At 44.8% G+C, this 22,633-nt stretch overlaps 1 pseudogene; it reads right to left on the bottom strand.

The window, feature by feature from the left end:
• Positions 1–569: 569 nt before the first annotated feature.
• On the bottom strand, positions 570–1,026 carry LOC144827551 (von Willebrand factor A domain-containing protein 5A-like; annotated as a pseudogene).
• Between the last annotated feature and the right edge of the window lie 21,607 nt (positions 1,027–22,633).

The raw sequence follows: 22,633 nt of genomic DNA, 5'->3' as shown, positions 1-22,633 counted from the left end.
TACCTCTTATGTTGATCATGCTGACACACTTTCCCAGGCTTCCTCTTCTGATGAGTCTCGACATATCAGGAACTGCCTCCGGCTGGACTTGGCCACTCTCCAAGCATTACTGGGAACTATCAAGTCTGGCTCCCCACTTGACCCTCAAACCCCATACAAGCTTAGGCTTTCGGACAAGTTGGTCCTTAGCGTGATTCTTAATCTTCCTAATGCCTCTCTAAGCTCAGGTCACATTCCTGAGAACTGGAAACACGTTCTTGTGCTTCCTTTACTGAAAAAGACCAGTCTTGATCCTCTTTACTGGTCATCTTATCGTCCTATAACGCTTCTATTTTCTCTAAAGTTTTGGAAAGACATATCAACTAACAACTATCCTCTCACGTGACAATTCAAAATGTATTTCATCCATCACAGTCTGGCTTCCGATCTGGCTGCAGTACCTCTGTTTATTAATTGATCAAACACATTTTGATCTGTGAATTCTTCCCATCGTTGAGTGGCTCTAGCTGTGGGTTTGGAACTCAGAGCTGAAGGGTGAATGGCAAAGAGCCTACAGTCTGCCTATAGACTCACAGTTCCAACACTCTGGGATCCACAGATGGGCCGAGCAGTGTGTCTTCAGCTTCTACACACTCAAGCAGAGGCATATCTTGTATGGTTCCTAGCCAACAGAATGAGCTTGCCTTTAGTATCCCAGTCATCGTAGCAAACCTGGCTGGTGGCATGTAGCCAGATCAGGGCGAGGATTGTGGCCCACACTGTCGAGTCAGTGTCCTGGCCTGTGATGTTTGCCTTGAGCTCCTCCTCAGTGGTCTCAAGGGCAGAAGCCAATGAAGCATTCAGTGTCCAAGAGCCATCGTCATTTTGTGCCGCCTTGAGTTTTGGGACAGGATCTTCCTGAGCTTTCTTAACTGGAGTAAGGATGCCAGGGGGCACTACTGGAACGGGGTGGCGCTTTGTAAAATAGCATATTGCTATCTCCGGCTTGGGCACATTCACTGGGCACTCACCAACATCTGAATTCATGGCAGCCAGAGATCTGTTGTAGATTTCAGCAAAGTCCTTCACAGCCAGGCGATGGCAAAACGCAGGAAAGCCTCAACAGGAAACAAAGAAGAAAAAGCAGAGCCCAATCAGCTCTGCTTGGGGTGACAGAATATCTTAGGCAGCAGCTTGATGGTGGTGGCTTGGCAGCTCTCATTTTACTAGACTTGAGTACGGAATTTGACACGGTCTCACATTCCATCTTGGCTGATCATCTTGAAGCCTCAGGTATTGAGGGTGTGGCCTTGAGGTGGCTTATCTTTTTCTTAAAAGATTGCTTGTTCCAAGTCTTCTTCCTTACCACAAAATCATATCCAGTAACTTTATCTTCAGGAGTGCCGCAGGGCTCTATTTTGAGCCCTTTCCTTTTCAACCTCTATGGTCAGCCTCTGGCAAACATTGCGGAGAAGTTGGGAATTACTATTTTTTCCTACGCAGATGATACCCAGATCATCTTTTCTCTTTCTGCCGCTCAGTATCCGACCCTTCCCTGCTCCAGCTCGGACTGAGTAATATCTCTTTGTGGAAGTCCAGAAATTCCTTGTAGCAGAACAGTTCTAAAACAGAGGTTTTTATTCTGGGGAAACAATCCTAAACTTTGGAGAACTAACTACTGGCCTGACACTTTGGGACCTCTACCTGCTCCGGTCCCTAAAGTTAAGAACCTGAGTTTTACTATTGCTAACAATCTCTGAGAGTAGAGCCGCCCACCCGACTCGCCGACCCGCCTGCCCGCAAAGTAAACATTAAATGATAATAACTCAAAGGTATTATCATTTTATATTTCTTTATTTTGCACTGCTCAAAAGCAGTGGGGTGACACTCCTTCGCCATAGCGGAGCAGCGACACTGACTGATAGGCTCTCCTCATTTACATGGGGCATATTCTCAAGGATTTATCGGCGAGTTAGCGGCACTTTATCACAGCCAAAAAGGCAATAGATTTATCGCCACATTCACAAGCTGGTGTTAACAGCCGATGTCACCAGTTTTCCTGCGATAGCAGCTGCAAAAAACATCGCCACAGATGACACCGGCAACAAATGCTAGTGATATGTAGAGTAGGTGTTCCCGTGCAAAAAGCTGCGACAACAACACTTCACAACAATCTCCACGACCAGCCAGATCGGCGATGAGATCCCAAAACATGCTATAAGGCGAGTTAGCAGCAGCGATTTAACACCTGCTATTACCTGGTGTTAAGTCGGACGACAACCTGCACCATAAAAGGGAGCCCAGCCCAGAGCCACACCTGAAGAACAGCAGATGCCATGGAGCTACTGATCATGCAGCTCGGAGCCCCAAGAGGGCCACAACTCTCACTGTCGCCAGCCCCAGGCCCGCCACTCCCTCGACCCTCCCTGCGCCCCCCCCGGACTACCACAGAGGCAGCGCAGGCAAAGACAGAGGACCTTCTGAATACGCACCAGCCTCACAGACTTAACACCAGAGGATGTCACTGCCCACTACAGGATCAAATGAACAACCATCCTCTGCATCCTTACCATCATTGTCCACAGGCTGACGGTACCAACCGCTGGATCCCCACCTCCAATCAGCGTTGTTGCTTTCATATTGGCATCGAGTTTCTTCTTGGTTTTGCCCTATACATCATTCCAGCGCCTCTTGACCTCTTCTATTGTCCTCCTGGCAGGTCCGGGTGTCCTCAGGATCGTACGATGCTCAATGGGTTCCACCTCTAGACAGCCCCTAGGTCTGAAGTACCACAGACTCGAAGGAGTGGGCCAGTGAGGGACAAAAGGGGAGGGTAGGATGGGGACGGCGGGGAGAGAGAGCTGTAACGAGAACAAGGCACTATAAGTCAAGCACATACACTACGGTCACCTTAAACATAAGTTATAAGTGATACATACTAATATTCTGTATATAAACACATATGCAGCAATACCTGTAAGGGAAAATAAGTTTGCTTTGCCTGGCAATCTGGATATGCAGTGAACGTCACAAAGTCTAAAATGCAAAGAACAACAGGTTATATGTCTATCAACAGATCAGTGACATATCACCACAAAAGGCATTGCAAACACGTACCAAATGATAAACAGAATAGGCTTCAACAGGGGGCATTGGAAAACAGCCAGCCAGGCGAAGCTCATTAACCCCTGTTGCAACAAAACAAAAGATTGCGCAATGAATAATTCATTAATCCAACTCTAGTGATTGCGCTCCGGGTTAATATCACCCTGAAGTATGCCACATGACATTATTATCCAATGATCCAATTCAGAGACGGTAACACGGTACTGATTTTCATAAGGACACAAAAAAGGCAATGTGTGCTGAACTTGCTATCAGCAAAACAAACGAAATACTAATTCTGCATGAAGTTCCGACTTGGTGTAGATAACAAAGCACAATTGCCAAGATCCAAAAAACAACGTCATCAGTAAAACTTGAAACGTCCCAAGTCCATTAGACAACAGTGTCCGGAGGCGGGCACGGTACGACAATGTCAAGGATACTCTCTTACTGCAGAGAGTCACTCCAAAGTCACTTCATAGGTGCCCGAAGGCGTGCACAGTACGACAAAGTCCGAATACTCTCTTACTGCAGAGAGTCACACCATTTGCATACGGAGTAAAACTCCCACCCAATGCTTGATGACAGGAGCTCCTATCCGCAATATTACAATATTCAAAACAATACTCAGGAGAACGAACCGCTAGAGCCTAATGACTCAAAGCGGAACCAACAAGGAACAGGAACAAAGAAGAGCAACTGTGTGGCTCTCAGGAAAAGGATACACTTGAACTGGTGCGAACACCCCTACCGTGATCTTCAAGAAGAACGCAGAATCAACGGCGGTGCTCCGCTGTTCCCGGCTTCATCTTGATACTTTGCGCAATGACGTCACCTGCCTCTTCCGCCGCGCGCTTCTCCTAGGAGCATGGGAATTGTAGTTTATGCCTGCAAAACAAGTCTCAAGGCAGTGTTCGAGCCCGCACTCCGCCATGGGACACAACACCTCCTCAACGCTGCAACTGCATTCACATGGTCTGAGATGGTCTGTCATTTACGTCTTTGTTGCCAATGACACATTGGAGGTGACGAACAGTTGTTGGTAGTGTTCTATCAACTCCGTAACGATGATCCTGTTTTCCTGCGGACTGAACGGCGTCTTACTCTTCTCCTTGGCCTTCCCCAACCCCGAGGTTCCTTGCTGGTCATCTGTGGGGCTTGTGGGGTTCGTGTTGTCCTCTGCACTCGGTCCAGGTCCATCCATAGTGCTACACAGTTTTTTTTTGTTCTGCTTTAATAGTGCATTTTCCCGCATGACGCGTGGGAATTACAGGCCTGCTGCTGGTTATCGCTGATTTTTGTATCGAGATTTGGAGCATCGCAACTTTTTTCGTGTTTTGCATTTTTGGGCATCACGTTAATTTTAACACGGTCATTTGGCATGTTTTTGTGAGACTATAGCATGGTGCTGCTGGGTTGAGAATACAACGTTAACACAGTGTTATTTTGTCGCGATAAACAGCGATGTGCAAAGTTGTGTTATGCTTATTTCGTGATAATTATCACACGTTCTTGAGAATATCCCCCAAAGTGTGTGAACTTCTATCCTGAGTGCCATGGGAACATTATAAGAGGTGTTGCCCTCCCCTCTTTACGCTTCCTTTTTCCACAGTGGACCGCAACTAAGAGCAAAGCCTTCTTTTCTGCCTAGGTTAATTTCAGACTTGCATCTCTCACCAAAAGATGTAACTTCTGGCTTTTTTATTCTCCTCCTCACCTGTCCATGAGGAGTGGCTTTTTAGATTCGAACATAAGAGAGCTGTGAGCTTATACTGGTAGTTTATAGTTATTGACTAGTTTTCTAATTTTTATATGACTTAAAGAAAGAAACGCAGTACCAATTGGAAGTAGGCACTTTCTAGATGGACCTCTGTATTTATCAAAAACCTTTACCTGCTAGCAAACCAGGAGCTTGCCCGCCAATTATTATATCATTTCTTAAATGAGGGCCTGTCCTTAAAATGTGCCTAGAAGCTCCTCTGATCTCTTTTCAGACATGTTCAAGCACTATTACTTAGATGTGAAGTTCAGCATTGAGTCACACTTGTCCTGGAGAGTTTTGTGGTGCATAATGAACTGGATTGGCATGATGAGTTGATGAGTTTATAGGTGTGAGTCATGATGAAGCATCTGTGACAAAGGGAATCCACTAGAAGAATGGTAATTACCTTCTGTAGTGTTGTTTCCATTTTCTCATAAACCTTATGCCTTCTCTCTTGCTAGTGAATATTAATCCTGACTCAACCTTTTTAATCCTTTATTTTTGAATTGTTGCTCTTTTTGTCTCCATCATGGCACATGTGGAGCACGGAAAATCAGGGTGAACTAATGTAATTGACACAGTTTGACAACTTTTTGGGCTTACTTCACTTCCAAATGTGACACCACGCAGGTCTGTAGATAAAGTTGCAACCCTATGTGGATTTTGCCTTTATCCTACAAATCACATGATGTAAGGTGAATAACGACATACAAATGGCCTCAATGCACATAGGAGGAATACCAACATAAAAGTAATACCAAAATAAAAGTAAATAAAACTTTAATCATTTAACTATGAACGAATTTGTTAATTTTTGTTGTGAATTCTGAAAAAACTTTGGATTGCAATGTGAGCAGTGAACAGCCTAATTACCCCACCTATTAGGTATCAAAGTTATGGCAGAATTTATTGAAAATTTACACTAAACACACAATTTCAAAATGTTTATAATTGTCTTTAAAAAGGAGACATTGCTGAACTCACCTGGTAACACCGTCACATTACCTCTCAAGAAGAATAAATATTTGTCAGCATGAAACTCCAAGTAACCAGTTAAAGTTTATACTGGCTCCCAAGCATTCTTTATATTTGGTGATTAACCAATTGCACACATTTACCTTTCAGGTGGCAGAGATGAGATTTTTTTGTTTTACATCCATTGAAAATCCCAAGTGCACACCTGTTTTCCATTCCACTTGTTTTTTTTTCTTGTTTAAAAAAAAATAAATATATATTACATTTTTTTGTAGGCACACGTATGGCGTTACACAGAGTACTAATACATATAATAATCAAATATTAAGCAAATTATAAGAAAACATTTAAAAAAAAACAGTACATTGATTATGGTACAGTTTACGAAAGGAGAAATAAAGAACACAAACCCTATATAACAAATTGCCTCAGTTTACCAGACAAAACATAACTTAAGGGGTTAAATCAATTATAACTTTCACTTATCCTCTCTTTCCATTGATGAATTGGTTCCCATATTTTCCTTCCCAACCTCCTTGCCCTTCTACCCTTCCTAGCATAGATGCCTTTTTCTAAATTAAAAATCCCTAATAGCAAGGCAATCCATTGTTGTATTACTGGAGGTATTTTGTCTAGCCAGGCTCTGGCGATCAACAATCTATACACCGCCATCGCTGCAAACAAAAATTCACGATGTACCTCACCATTGAACCCTCTAACCCCTAACAAAATTACTGTTGGTGTTAGCGTCACATCCAACCCAAATGTACGACCCAGGAAGTCTACCATGCCTTTCAACAAAGTTCGTAATTGAGGGCATGTAGCAAAAATATGTATGCTTGTCATGTATTCCTATAGGTTCTGAATCGATCCCCCTATTCCTGACCCTATTCTGGTTAAACTAACTATCAAGTTAACTAACAGTCAGCCCATGAGGCAAGACAAGCCCCCATGATGCAGATACCGTTATCTGACGCAGTCACACTACGGCACAGGAACGTGTTATCTGATTAGGTCATAACGCTTGAGATCTAATTAGACAAGCGACATTCCTCCAGCCCCTGATAAGGCATACGACGTTCTCATAACAAATCAAATCTATGACAACCTGGAAAATCCGTGCGGCCATTGTTTTGATTTCACAGAGAACTTCAGTAAAAGAATGTGCTAACGAGCAAGTCGTATGACATCTTTATTGACGTATCAATGTCCATCCTTACGTCAATCTCGGCACCTTTAAGGTATAAATATTGCTGATCTTGCCCTATGCAAACACACGCGTGGTGACAAGACGGAGCAGCCACACTTGCCGAGCAGAAGCAGAGCAGACCCCGCTGGCAGCAGCCCCGCCTTCCTGACGCGCTGAGAGACGCGCTGCTATCTCCTGCCGAGAGACCCAGCACCGGCGCTTTCGGGCAGCCCTCGCAGGCAGCCTGGAATATCGGGACCAGAGAAAGAGATACCATTCCTCATTCATCCTAAATTCCAGGTACAGAACTGAATAACCCCTCACAGAGAATTCTTTAGTTATTCACTTGGCAAAAACAAACTTAACTTAAACTGTAACTTTCTATTCCCGCCCACGCATTAGACTTAGGTCAGGTACACGGGGTAGGCGTATTTAGAAACACCAGTTGAGTACGTTTAGTCAAATGTATATGTGTATGTAAATCATTTTAAAACATCATATGGCTCAGAAACCATATCAATGTTTTTACAGTATTATTTTATACTATTGCTTTTAATGTATGCACTTTACTTAACTATAAGTATTGCAATAATATCGATCCATTTCTCTTGTACGAGAAAAGAGACTGATCAATAAATAACACCTTTTTATTGAACACGCCCGTCTCTTCCTTTTCTCTACATTCTGATGAGACTAAGAATGCACGTACTGACTGAGTAAAATAATTGCCTTGTGCTCACACGACTCTGGAGATACACTCTTGATTAGGGGAGAGCAAAGTTGTCATGTTCTATGGTTGTCAGAAACTAAATCCCTTCTTGTCTACTCAGGGGAGTTAATTCTTTCCTGAACATTCGGGAAAGTTTCTAGCGAACTCTGAGCTACGCTGGCAAACCCAAAACTTAAGTCTAGTATCGACTGTAGTAGACCTAGTTAACCTCTGGCCTAGGCCTTTACTGCTGTAGGTATTATTCCAATGCGCAGAGCCTATTGGGAAGATAGGAACTACACTACATGGCGCCCAACGCGTTTAGAAAGGGCGATAAAACTAACGTAAGACATTTAGAGTAACTCAGTCGTGCTTTCTCACTCAGACCCCTTTTCCCACATACTCCAAAGACGTCTGGAGTGGGTGAAAGGTTATATCCTCCAAAACCTCGCAGGAGGGAACTCCTATGTATGGTTCTTGGTATAGTCAACGTTGAAGGATAAACAGTTCCAAAATATTGTGCATCTAATCTCTGTTTCCATTAGAAACCTGATCTGCAAACAAACATAATACCATCCTGTCAGTAAAATGGGAGACAGTGATGAAGAAAGAGAGGCAGTTAGATTAGCAGCTGAAATAGCAGCAGCTGATACTGCAGCCCTAGATGCGGACGGGGATATAATACTCATCCCGGTCGCCAAAAGGAAATCTATAACCTTAAAACTTATAGAAAATGGACTGACACCAAGAGGTGGTACAGTCATATTCGTAATTGAGGCACACGAATATCGGCAGACAGAGGTATACTATACATGGATACATTTTCCAGCAGCAAATGCTGTAACAAAGTACTTCCACTATTACAAAATAGAGGTACCACCTGACATTTACACTCCTTTCGAGGAGGTGGAAGTACCACTCAAATTCCAAGAGCATTTGCTCTTATTTGATGGCGCCCTAATACATAACAATCACATTACAAGGCTCGGTCCTTTAGGTAGACCAGGAGCAACGTGGCCGGTCCTAGCCGGATACACACCACACCCAGACATCGAAGGAATGTCTACAGGAGAGCTGTTAATACAGCTAAAACAATTAATAAAAATTCATAGACAATTAGTCCAGTATGTAATGCGGACTTCAACAATTCAGCCAGCGATTAAACTTCCACAGCTGACCCCTCACCAGGGGAATACAAATAAAATTACACCACAGAACATCCAGTCTTGCCTAGGTAAAGTACCGGCTAAACGGGAACAAATACCATTCTGGTTGGCACAGAAAATTACCCAAATAGAGGCGGTGTTTCCTGACACCACCCCGCTGGAAAAACACAGGATTCTGACTATCTGTCTTCCAATGGGAATCGCACCACACATAGAGGACTGTGACACTTGGGGTACAGTCTTCGCTTCTATCTACACAAAAACGCACGGTGTTCCATCCATTTCGGTAATACCAGATGTGCTAAAACAAATTCAAGATGAATACGGTCCAGAGCCCGCTTTAACTCTTGGTATGAAATTACTAAAAGACTTCAAGCAGGTCTCGGCTATATTATTAGCCAACATAAAGGGAGAAGCAGCAAACGTGGCGATCCGCCAGAGGTTAAAAGAGACAGATATAGCAGACCAACCAGCTGAAATTGCCAGAATCATAGAAAAATCCTATGAAGAACTAGGTAGAGATAGTTTAGGTGGAATACCAGTAAAACCGCAACTGACTGAAAGTCCAGAAAAAATATTTTTTAATAATAATTCACCAAAAAAGAACTGGGATGGAAACAAACAATCCAATCCTAAAGAAAAGAAATTCCAGTCCAGAGGAAGGTCTCCAAGGCGAAGAGAAAAATCTCCAAACCGAAGACAGAGGTCACCGCAGAGTGACCCCTCTGGGAATAGATATAACCTTAGAAATAGGGATAATATTACTTATTACTTACTGATGGTGCTGACTTGCGTGATTTCACTTTGGGACCACGCAAACAGCGTCAAAAGCGTTTCATAGCAGCCTCTGTATATGCAGCATACAATGAGGCCTGGAAGGTTACTCAAATTGAAACAGCAGAGAGAATACGGGAAATTGACCGTATTAATTTGGAAAAATCACTTTCTGTAGTGGACAATGGGTTAATGACTCTGTCCTCCAGAATTTTTTCATTGGACAGCATTGTGTCGTCAGCAATCGATATATTATCGCAAGACTTACTGTTATTACAACATGGTCAGTCACAATTGCGTTCTATTGTACAGCTTGGCTGGACGTTACAAAATCTGCGTTCAGGCTATGTGCCTTGGCGTTTAATCAACACAACGTCACTATTCCAAATCTTTAACCTTACTGATAGACAAATCGGTATGGCACAAAAGGGTGCTGATTATACAATCTTGAGCATTGAAAAACTAGAAAGATTACCAATGACAATGTCAGAACGACCTGTCAGTGAATGGATAATACACGGAATCATAAATATTCCAATCTCAACCTTCAGGTTTCAATACTGCCAAAAATATATACAGGCTGGCATGTACGAGAAATTGGGAAAGGGGTACATTAAAACAACTTGGAACCTGCCCTATTCACATGCATGTGTCAGTAATAAAGGACAGAAAGTGTTTCTTAGTGGCAACAATTGTGCTATGTCACTAAGCGGCACGCTTCTGTGTAACGGAATTAGTTTGCATGGAGCCTGTGAAGGGAATTCATACAACCTTTCATGTCACCAGCAAGGCGCACCTGCAACTGAAATAGAACCATTCTTTCAAAGACTCTATAATGGGAGTTACATTCTTATTGTAGACCGCAGATGTTGTAGTCTTATGCCCGGGACTCCTTATCTAGTCACTACGACTGCGAAGGTCAAGTGCTGTGGGCGCTCATTGTTCCCCAGCTCCTTCCCAGACAGGGAGGCAAGGGCATGGCCCGATTTGAAAATTACTTCTATTCGAATAGATACTTTAAGCAGAATGAAAACAGTGCTTCTTCAGACGCCTACAAGGCTCTCGTCATCAAAAGAAACGTATGATCTACAAGTCGCAAGGACGACTGCAGAGATACATACATTATTATCAACTAATTCCCCCGTACATTTCGCGGAAATCCTGAGCGAAATCTTAAATATTTCTGATACCACAGGGGTCTCAAAGGTATTTAAGACAGTATTTTCGATGGCATTAACACCATTCAAAGCCATACTGGGTATTTTTCCAGATTTCGTCCATTCGATTTTTGGCGGACTTCCCCTGATCCTGGGACTAATTGCAGGAATCCTATTCTTAGTCCTTATTTTTCGGTATGGCAACCCATGTCACAGATCAAACTCTCGCGACAATGGAAGATACAATCCTAGCCATTGGATACCGGGACCGGATATCAAAAATCCTGGGACTCTCCCGGCTTAGAGACCTGAACATGACTTGGTTTCTATCATTTCGACCAATGTGGCAAAGGTGTGTTTTACCTGTATTGAGGTGTCTGCTATGCGGAGAAGAATGCGTGTTAGACACCTGTCTGACGCTACAATCGGATGCGCCAGTGGATGCAGATACATTGTTGGTTCCTACCAAGGTTCACGCTTTGTGCTGCCCTCAAAGGCTGCCAATCCTGATGACGGCATTCATGGAATCTTCACCACTACGATTGAAGAGTAGTGAAGTTCAAGATGAAAGCAGCATCGAACAGGTACGACCTTCTGTCAGCAATGCGAATCAGAATGTCAATGGAGACAATCATGCGCACGAATGCATGGTTACACCTATTTCCGACTTAGTGGAACTTTCCCATGAAGCTGTTGACAGTTTTTTCGAAAGCCTTAATGATATGATGTTCTCTCCAGAACAGAAATAGAGACTTTTGAGCAAGCTCGCACACGGCGTTCCCTGAATTCGGCCTTCAACTTTAAAAATAAAGTCACATGAACAATTTTTCCCACCAGTTCACGGACAGCAATTTTTTAGCAGCCCCAAATTATTTTTTACAACATTTTCGGGACACTTATCTTCTGCTTAAAGTAAGAAACTATTCCTAGAGAACTAAGATTTCTATTTTTAGATACTTTATAAACTTTAGTTGCCCGCTGGTATGTTCACAAACATTTTATTATGTGATGAAATGGTCTCGAACTTTCTTTCTGTATAGCCATATTAAGAGCCATTTCATGTGTATTTCTCATATACCAAATAAGCAATAATGTATACAAATGCGTGTTTACTTTAGCGTTTAATTCATAGCTTGAGTGCATACAAAATATATGACTGCAATTTTTCAGTATATTTGAAAATTTCAAAATGCATTTATGTATTTTGGGGTGGTAAGGTATACACTATACTCTATAGTATGTTGTACTATGTTATACTATGCATAGATTAGTAAATATGACCATAGTTAGCGTGGAGTGGGTGTCATGTATTCCTATAGGTTCTGAATCGATCCCCCTATTCCTGACCCTATTCTGGTTAAACTAACTATCAAGTTAACTAACAGTCAGCCCATGAGGCAAGACAAGCCCCCATGATGCAGATACCGTTATCTGACGCAGTCACACTACGGCACAGGAACGTGTTATCTGATTAGGTCATAACGCTTGAGATCTAATTAGACAAGCGACATTCCTCCAGCCCCTGATAAGGCATACGACGTTCTCATAACAATTCAAATCTATGACAACCTGGAAAATCCGTGCGGCCATTGTTTTGATTTCACAGAGAACTTCAGTAAAAGAATGTGCTAACGAGCAAGTCGTATGACATCTTTATTGACGTATCAATGTCCATCCTTACGTCAATCTCGGCACCTTTAAGGTATAAATATTGCCGATCTTGCCCTATGCAAACACACGCGTGGTGACAAGACGGAGCAGCCACACTTGCCGAGCAGAAGCAGAGCAGACCCCGCTGGCAGCAGCCCCGCCTTCCTGACGCGCTGAGAGACGCGCTGCTATCTCCTGCCGAGAGACCCAGCACCGGCGCTTTCGGGCAGCCCTCGCAGGCAGCCTGGAATATCGAGACCAGAGAAAGAGATACCATTCCTCATTCATCCTAAATTCCAGGTACAGAACTGAATAACCCCTCACAGAGAATTCTTTAGTTATTCACTTGGCAAAAACAAACTTAACTTAAACTGTAACTTTCTATTCCCGCCCACGCATTAGACTTAGGTCAGGTACACGGGGTAGGCGTATTTAGAAACACCAGTTGAGTACGTTTAGTCAAATGTATATGTGTATGTAAATCATTTTAAAACATCATATGGCTCAGAAACCATATCAATGTTTTTACAGTATTATTTTATACTATTGCTTTTAATGTATGCACTTTACTTAACTATAAGTATTGCAATAATATCGATCCATTTCTCTTGTACGAGAAAAGAGACTGATCAATAAATAACACCTTTTTATTGAACACGCCCGTCTCTTCCTTTTCTCTACATTCTGATGAGACTAAGAATGCACGTACTGACTGAGTAAAATAATTGCCTTGTGCTCACACGACTCTGGAGATACACTCTTGATTAGGGGAGAGCAAAGTTGTCATGTTCTATGGTTGTCAGAAACTAAATCCCTTCTTGTCTAATCAGGGGAGTTAATTCTTTCCTGAACATTCGAGAAAGTTTCTAGCGAACTCTGAGCTACGCTGGCAAACCCAAAACTTAAGTCTAGTATCGACAGTAGTAGACCTAGTTAACGTCTGGCCTAGGCCTTTACTGCTGTAGGTATTATTCCAATGCGCAGAGCCTATTGGGAAGATAGGAACTACACTACATGCTATCTGCTGCTGGAGCGCTACAGCGTGGGCAGGTGATCCCTGTAGTTCCTCCCCAGTGTGCAGTACGTGCCGGAGTATAGTAGAGTTGGTATAAAGTTTTGTAATGTTGGGATTGGAGCAGAGCAGAGGACAGAATATCCTAATTCCAATGAGTCCGAAAAAAATCGGCCCTGTATTCCTAGTTTTTCTGCCCATTTATTTTCATATTTTTCAATATCATCCACCTTCAACTCTACCAAGATAGCATAAAAACTACGAATAGAACACACCCCACCCTGTTCTATAGCTTCCAAAATACTATTTTTTAGCAAAACCAGCCTCTCCCCCTTCTTTCCTACTGAGAAAACTCCTGACCTGCAGATATTCAAAAAAACTCTGTCTGGCGATGTTAAACTTTGCCACAAGGTCGGAGAATTGCAATAAATTCTCGTCTAGGCCCAGTAAATCCGCTATTTTTATAATTCCTTTTCTAGCCCATTCTGCCATAGTAGCATCAGCGAAAATTGAGGGTGGGAGGGATTTATTCCTATAGAGTCTCGTGTATCTGTTAAAACTTCCCAACCCACATTTTTTTGCTACGGCTGTCCAAATATTATGCGCCGCTAGAACAGTCTTAAACTGTGTACGTTTGTAATATGAAGAGTCGGTACATCTTAAGAAGGCGTTCTCGGTTTCTGGACCCAACACAATAGAATATACCGTAGTCGAGAAGGCATTAACTTTCAAATCTGCACCACTCGCACCAATCAAACCCTGCATATATGGAAGAGCCGAAGCCCAATTATATAATCTAAGATCTGGGACCCCCCACCCCCCCTTGCCCTTGGTAAAGTCATACATTTATAGGCCCGCCTGGTCTTTCCATGTGCCCAAATAAACTTATTCAAGATTGCCTCAACCTTATTAAACCAGGAGATCTCGAACATTAAGGGTATCGTTCTAAAAAAATAAAGAAACTTAGGGAATATAAGCATTTTAATTACGTTGGTGCGACCCACCAACGTGAGTCTAAGATTATTCATTATAACCAGATCCAGGCTTACTTTTGTCAATAAGGGGGACATATTCCATTTTACCACCGTCTCAAGTTTAGCCGATATTTCAACCCCTAGATAGACTGCCGCCCGAACCACCCGTATATCGTTGCAGCTAACCAATGAATTCTTAATTATTTGTGTTTTGGTACTATTAAGCTTATAGCCTAAGATTACGCCAAATTTTTGGGCCTCCTGTTCTATTTCTCCAATTGCCGTGGATGGATCCGGGGTAATTATAGCGACATCATCTGCGTATGCCAACACGTTAATTTGTAAACCATTCAAACAAAGGGGGAGAATTCTAGGATTAAAATTAAGATGCCGTAGATAAGGGTCCATATAGAGTGCAAAAAGAAGAGGAGAACTCGGACAGCCTTGCCTTGTCCCCCTTTTTATCTGTACCGCAGCCGTGAGTTCTCTGTTGATCTTAATTCTGGCTGTTGGTGCCTTATATAAAACCTGGATTGCTATTATATAACCTTCACCTAACCCAAAGTGCCTCATTATTTCCCATAGATACCGCCAGGCGACCCTGTCAAAAGCCTTCTCGGCATCGAGGAATAGAGCTGCGACAGGGCCGCCCGAGACCTCCATGGCGTCGAAGGAAGTGATCACTGTTCTGACATGTTCTGTGGTGCCTTTCCCCGGGATGAACCCATGTTGGACTGGAGAGACCAGCTTCTCTATGACTGCTGCCAATCTTGTTGCCAAAATTTTTGAGTACAGCTTCACATCAGCGTTCATTAGAGCTATAGGTCTATACAACCCGGGGGCTGTGGGAGGTTTGCCTTTTTTCAGAATAACTATAACTTCAGTGCCTCCCCAGGAGTCTGGAATCGAAACCCCCCTCTGAGCTTGAATAAGCATGTCCATTAACTCGAACCTAAGGGCCGCCAGAAATGTTTTATAGAACTCCACAGGGATCTGGTCTGGGCCTGCAGCCTTTGAAGATGGGAAGTCTGAAAGGGCTATTGTTAATTCTTCTAATGTTATGCTAGATTCCAGTTTTTCCCTTTCAGCTACCTCTGACTCGGTCAATTGAAGATTTTCAAAATAGTCCCTGATTCTTTCATCACTCTCCTCTTCTTCCACGTCATACAATTCTGACTAGTATTTCCTAAACTCTTCTCTTATGCCTACCGAATCTGAAATCAAATTGCCTAATCCATCTTTTATATTCTTAATATCCCCTGCAGCAATCTTCTGCCTCGTTCTAACAGCAAGAATATGCCCCACTCTCTCACTCAACTCGCAAGCCTGTTCCTTCCTTGCCAGGTAATTTGCTGCTATTTTATTAGCAATATTTTCCGCTATTTCTGCCTTTAATACCACAATTTCCAACAGCTGTTGATCCAGGGGGCATCTATTCACAATTAACCTACCCAGCTCTTCCTCTGCAGCTAAAAGGGAATTAACTTGCTGCTCAACCCTTTCTCTTTCCACTTTCTGTCTAAACATTGTAAAACTAAGTGTCTCACCCCTTATCCAAGCTTTAAACGCATCCCATGCATTACCAATACTAGTGCTCCCCTTGTTAATACTCCAGAACTCCTTAATCCAGATATCCATATGCCTACAATAACCTACATCTTTTAAGAGAGCTCTCTCGAATGTCCAACTGTAAAGTTTCCTTATTATCCCGCTTAAGCTAACTGTCAGGATTAGGGGGTTGTGGTCTGAGACCAGGCGGGGCAGTTTCCTAACCTGTGAGCTTGCAAGTAAGGAGTTGGAGATCAAAAAGTAATCCAGTCTTACCGTTATTCTGTGTGTAGCAGAAAAAATGTGTCACCATCCACCTGAGGGTAGAGATTTGCCCAGACATCGGACAAAGCATTATGTAGTGCCATATCTACTACCGCCCTGTGCACCCTCTTCTTCCTCCCGCTATACCCCTGTCTCTCTTGTAGCTCAACACCAGAAGGACGGTTGATATTAAAGTCCCCGCAGCATATAATGGGCTCGGGCCAGGTTGGTAACTCCTGATCCAAGAAGTCAAATATGTCGGGGTCATCGCCTGTCGAGCCATACACCGAGACCAACGTAAACTTAGTCCCTCTAAAGCCTACCTCAATTATGACCCACTTCCCCCATATATCCTCTTTTTTCCTATAAACTATACAGTCTCTACCTTTCCCTAATACAGCTACCCCACGGGTCTTTGAACCTTGTTTTGTATATGCTAGTACATTAAAACCCAACTGCTCTAACAAATATCCCTTTCCTCCCTCCACGTGGGTTTCTTGCAGGCAAATCAAATCTGGATACATTGATTTCAAAAAAGCTGATACACGTAATCTCTTCTGAAGATCATTTTGACCACAGACATTCACTGTTATAATTCGGCAGGCCATTAAAAAACATCTAGTATTGGTACCAACTCTCTATTCCATTTCTCAAATTTTTCTCTTATTTCCCCCTGCCACCGAGTGAATAAGCCCTGTACCTGTACCTGTAGCTTCATATTGTAACTCTGTGTGTGCAACGTGTGCCCTGTTTCCCCCCCCAGACCTCCCCTCCCCCTCCCTGAACCCCACCCTCGCTACCCCTCCCCCACCCTCCCCTACAGGCAAATAGGTCACACATGACCTATGTGTGGACACTAGGGAAGCAGCCGTCGCCACCCCCTCCCTACCACTATTCACGCCCCTGAGAGACCCCCTTAGCTACTCCTCCTTGTACCCCAAAGCCTCCACCTTATACGCCTTTGCTTTGATTTCAGAAAAAAACATTTTAACCTGGCCTTTGGTAACTATTTTCAGCTTGGCAGGGTACAACAAATAAGCCTATGAACCCAAGGCCTGGATGGGGGAAATCAGCTGCCTCAGTCTCCATCTGCGCTCGACTGTGATATGGCAGAAATCCGGCCTTTCGAAAAAAGTAACATTGTTAAATACGCGTTTAGCTCTGGTTTGGCCTTATCTAGTATAAGCTGTCTCAATAGAAAATTCCCTACATAAATCAACAATGCTCTGGGTCTCCCCTCCTGGGCCCCCGCTTGCCCCCTTTTAGCTACAAACGGAAAACGATGGGCCCTCTGAATCTCCGTTTCCCATTGCCAGGTTGCCAACTCCGGGAAAGCCCCTTTTTAGGAGATTCACCACAAACATTCTAGGGTCTTCCCCTTCGAGCCCTTCTGCCACTCCTAAAAGTCTAATGTTGTTGCGGCGCTGCCTATTTTCGTAGTCCTCCAGCTTCCAGTTAACGTCTTCTGTCACCTTTTGGTGCTCTTGCTTATACGTTTTCAGATTTCCCAGCTCGTCTTCCAATCTGCCAGTTCTTTCCTCCACCTGTGAAACCCTCTCCACCACCTCGTCATGCCTTTTACTCATTTTCCTTAGCGTATTCTGGATTTTCCGCGCTTCCTGTCTTGCTCTCCTACTTTCTCCCCTAGCCTCAGACTGCATTAGTTTCAACGTATTAAATAGCAAGTCCAGCGTGACCGGTGGCTGGGGTGCTTGTGCTGAACCTTGAGCTCCGGTCGACAGGACAGGGCTTTCTTGTTCCATAAATGATAAGGTGGTAGCAGAGTAGTCCCAAGCTAGTTTTTTTGAGGGGTCAGTGGTGCTGCCTGTTGAAGAAGGCTTTCTTTTAGATAGTCGCTTCTTCTGCGTACTTCTCTGAGCCGGAGAACTACTGCCTGTATCAATACCAGTGGACTCATCAAAACTTGTTTCACCTGAGGGCACAGACTGGGACTGGGAGTCTTCATTAACCGAAAAAAATGTATCTGGGGAAACAGCGCCATTGCCAGTACCAACTTCAACTAAAGCAGAAGTCTCTTCCCCTAGTTTGGCGAAACCATTTGCCAGGTCCATGATTTCTGCCCAGTCTGAGGTACTCGGATCGGCCGATAACTCCACAGTGCATGGCGCCCCTGCATTTCCCTTCAGTGAAATCTGGCGTTTCGGCACTGCCCCTTCAGCTACCTCAGCAATACTCCCGCTTTCTCCACTTTCACTGAGCAGCCCAGTACGCGTTGAAACGCTATCTGCCTGCCCCTTACTCCCACTTGCCTTCTCCGCCGGTCTGTTGTCCGAATTAGCTGTCTCATCCTGTGTTTCCTCCGGTATCGGATCAGGCGCTTTCTCTGACCTCCGTGCTGTAGCTGTTGCAGGCACTGACACTGACAGCTTCATCTTCGTCGGTCTTCCATGTTGGCTAGCAACCACTGCTCCAGCTTCGGAATCCATGGCAGCACTACGATCGTCTCTCACAAACAGACTCTCGGCATTGTTACTGTTTAGCCCGCTGCCTACAGGTATGTTAGCGAAGCTCTCTGCAACTGTAGGTTGGCGCAAAACACCTTCCTTTGATTTGAGCTTACTAATTGCTCCCGGCTCCTCGGGGTAACCACGGCGGCGTCAGGGCCATTTTTCTTAGCCGTTATTCTCTTGTAGCCAGCGGCCCCTTTTTGAAAACCGCTTAAAGGATTCCTTGAGTCCGTTTTGTTTCTCTCTTTAAGGGTCGGATCTCTCTGGGCGTCATTGCCTTTGGTACCCCCTTTTCCATCTTTCGCTTCAGTCCCTTTTACTATAGGGGGGGGAGGCATCCTAAACCAGGTTCTCAAAATCAACCTGGCAACACCAGCCACCTTCCTCCGTATACGGGACAGTACTTGCTTTAACAAAATTCTGCTGGGGTGCTTTTTCGGTATTACTTCGTACGCTCTCCTGTCCTTGAAAACTTGAGAATCGTAGTAACCCGACTCAGCAGCGTATAAGGGGGATACCACCATTTAGAACCACGGTAGGGAGGAGGAGAGAGTGCGACTCACTCACTGCATACCACTAGCGGCCATCTTGCCCAGGGATTGTTGTTGAAAATTTATACTCAACACACAATTTCAAAATGTTTATAATTGTCTTTAAAAAGGAGACATTGCTGAACTCACCATGTAACACCGTCACATTACCTCTCAAGAAGAATAAATATTTGTCAGCATGAACCAAGTAACCAGTTAAAGTTTATACTGGCTCCCAAGCATTCTTTATATTTGGTGATTAACCTCACACATTTACCTTTCAGGGGGCAGAGATGAGATTTTTAGGTCTCGCCTGTCGATGCGCATGCGCATCGAGCTTGCGAGACTATTGCGGCTTAAACAGTCTTTAACCAAGTTGCAAGGAATCGTGGCGATTCCTTGCAGTGCCCGTGACTTTTAAGCTCAATGCGCATGTGCATTGAGCTTAAAAGCGCGTGCACATCAGTTCCCTCAGCCGCAATCGCCGTCTGTTCCCTCAGCCGCATTCCTCCGACACCTTTTGAAGTGAAGCTTAGCTTCACTTCAAAGGCCCCGGCTTCTTCACACCCACATGCCGCTCTCCCCGCTCCGCCCCCTCCCCTGCCCGCCGTGTGCATTTCTCCTCCACCCCCTCCCCACAGCAATGCCCTCCGTCTTGTTTTTTAATCACGTCTATCCGCATCTCAGCTTGCTGCCATGACTTTGCAGTCTCAATTATTTAGAAAACTTGCTGCCTTCTCCGAATTAACGCTGACTCCGGGTCAATCCGGCACCACCTGCACCCATAACCCTCGGCCCTCCCCGCATCCTCCATTGCAATACACCCCTTCACCCCTCCCAGACAGCGCCTGACCTCCCTCGCCATGTCTCCCGAACGACCGCAGAAACTGTAACCAACCCAACCGGCCTCAGAACGATGAAAGGCATGAAGACTATCCAACTCATGCATACGTCCCTTCCTGCAAGCCCCCCAGTACTCCCCCCCTGTTGCTCCCGTGCACCGCTGCTTCCCAACCACGTCCAGGTCCTCCCCTCCCCTTGCCCGCAAGGGTCCCCTATGGCTACTGCCTGCCCCCTCCCCCCCCCATCTGCCCTGCAACCGGACCCTTCACTACCTCCACCCCAGCTGTCCAACTTACAGCCCCCGCTTCCCCCGGGCGGTCTTCTGCCTCCGCCCCACGGGCTAATCAGTCACCTCTATCCGGACAACGAACCTCCATCGGCCAAAGCAGCAGATATGCGGCTCTCCCAGTGCTCCCCCTAACTTGCACGTGTCTACAATGCCATCTCGTTGGCAGACTTTAAATAGTCTGTTTTAAGATACTGGTTAATCATGTAGACAGTAAACTGACATTTAAGTTCCTGTTTATTCACAAACGTGACGACCAATTACTCCCAAAGCTTGCTTTATATTATACCACCGGCTTGGTCACACTGTGATTCTGGGTATGTTGATCAGTTTCCTCATTGATTATTTATTAAGATTGGGTTTCCACCTGAATGGGCTACCTCCTTGTCTCCAATATTAACTACTGTGTGGCAAACGTTCCCTTCTGTGTCTTGTACTGCACTAACCCTGTGTCTTCTGCTGCCCTTGCCCTTCGTGTCTTCTGCTACCCTTTCCCCGTGTGTCTACTGCTTCCCTGTGTGTCTTCTGCTGCCCTTGCCCTGTGTGCTTTCTGCTGCCCTTGCCCTGTGTGTCTTCTGCTGCCCTTGCCCTGTGTGTCTTCTGCTGCCCTTACCCTCTTTGTCTTCGGCTGCCCTTGCCCACTGTATCTTGTGCTGCTCTCACCCTGTGTGTATCTTGTGCTGCGCTCACCCTGTGTGTGTCTTGTGCTGCGCTCACCCTGTGTGTGTCTTGTGCTGCGCTCACCCTGTGTGTGTCTTGTGCTGCTCCCACCCTGTGTGTGTGTTTTGCTGCTCTCACCCTGTATGTGTCTTTTGCTGCTCTCACCCTGTGTGTGTCTTGTGCTGATCTCACCCTGTGTGTCTTGTGCTGTCCTCACCCCATGTGTGTCTTGTTCTGTCCTCACCCCATGCGGTGTCCTATGCTGCTCTCACCCTGTGTCCTGTGCTGCTCTCACCCTGCATGTGTGTCTTGTGTTGCTCTTGCGGCCCCCTCCACCCCTGTGTTCTCACCCCTCTCCTTGCCATGTATTTTCATCACCCCTTTCTGTCCCGTGCTTAGGAGCCGCAATCTCTGGGCATAGGAGCTATGGCAATACCGCATAATTATTATATTTGTTATCTTGAAGTAGTTTTTGTCTTGTGGGCGCTTTTCGACAGGAGCTTGTAGAACGTAGCCCTCTGTTCCCTACTGCCACATACGTAACTTTGAACTGAAGAGGTCTTAAACGAAGCGCTGTTCACTGCAAACACTTCAGGAATATTCTTCAGCGCTATACATGCAGATACGTGAACTGGTGTTGCCAATAGGTCTCGCAGTAGGAAAGTTGGAGCTATTGGTTTTGTAAATGACAAAGCCCTTTATGTTTTGAAAATGAAAACAAAAAAAAAAGGCATTGTTATTTGCAATTGTAATAGCTCCAACTTTCCTACTGCGAGACCTATTGGCAACGCTAGTGCTTGCGGACATCAGCTTGACTTGTATTGACCCTGCACCCCAGCAGACATGCAAGCATCAGACATCGACAAGCATCAGACATATATATTCACCCACTCTGCTTCAGTCACCCACTTACACAAATCGCGCCGATACCCCGAGCAGCAGTGCCCGCAATACCGCACTACCAAGCCTTCTGTTATGCCACATCTCTCAGCTTACAGATCCCTTCGCTCTTTCTTTTCCTCTCAACGTTTCTGCCTCTTTCACTCTCTCTTCCAACTCTCTCCCCCCTCTCCATTTACTTACACAAATCTCGCAGATACCACAAGCAGCAGTGCCCGCACTACCAAGCCTTCTGTTATGCCACATCTCTCAGCTTACATATTCCTTCGCTCTTTCTTTTCCTCTCCACGTTTCTGCAAATCGTTCTGTTATGCCACATCTCTCAGCTTACAGATCCCTTCGCTCATTCTTTTCCTCTCAACGTTTCTGCCTCTTTCACTCTCTCTTACAACTCTCTCCCCCCTCTCCATTTACTTACACAAATCGCGCAGATACCACAAGCAGCAGTGCCGCACTACCAAGCCTTCTGTTATGCCACATCTCTCAGCTTACATATTCCTTCGCTCTTTCTTTTACTCTCCACGTTTCTGCCTCTTTCACTCTCTCTTCCAACTCTCTCCCCCCTCTCCATTTACTTACACAAATCTCGCAGATACCCCAAGCAGCAGTGCCCGCACTACCAAGCCTTCTGTTATGCCACATCTCTCAGCTTACAGATTCCTTCGCTCTTTCTTTTACTCTC

Source organism: Lissotriton helveticus, chromosome 4_1 (assembly GCF_964261635.1).
Source record: "Lissotriton helveticus chromosome 4_1, aLisHel1.1, whole genome shotgun sequence".
Classification (NCBI taxonomy): Eukaryota; Metazoa; Chordata; class Amphibia; order Caudata; family Salamandridae; genus Lissotriton; species Lissotriton helveticus.
Note: the sequence above shows the minus strand (reverse complement) of the source record. Positions and strands in the feature narration are given on the sequence as shown.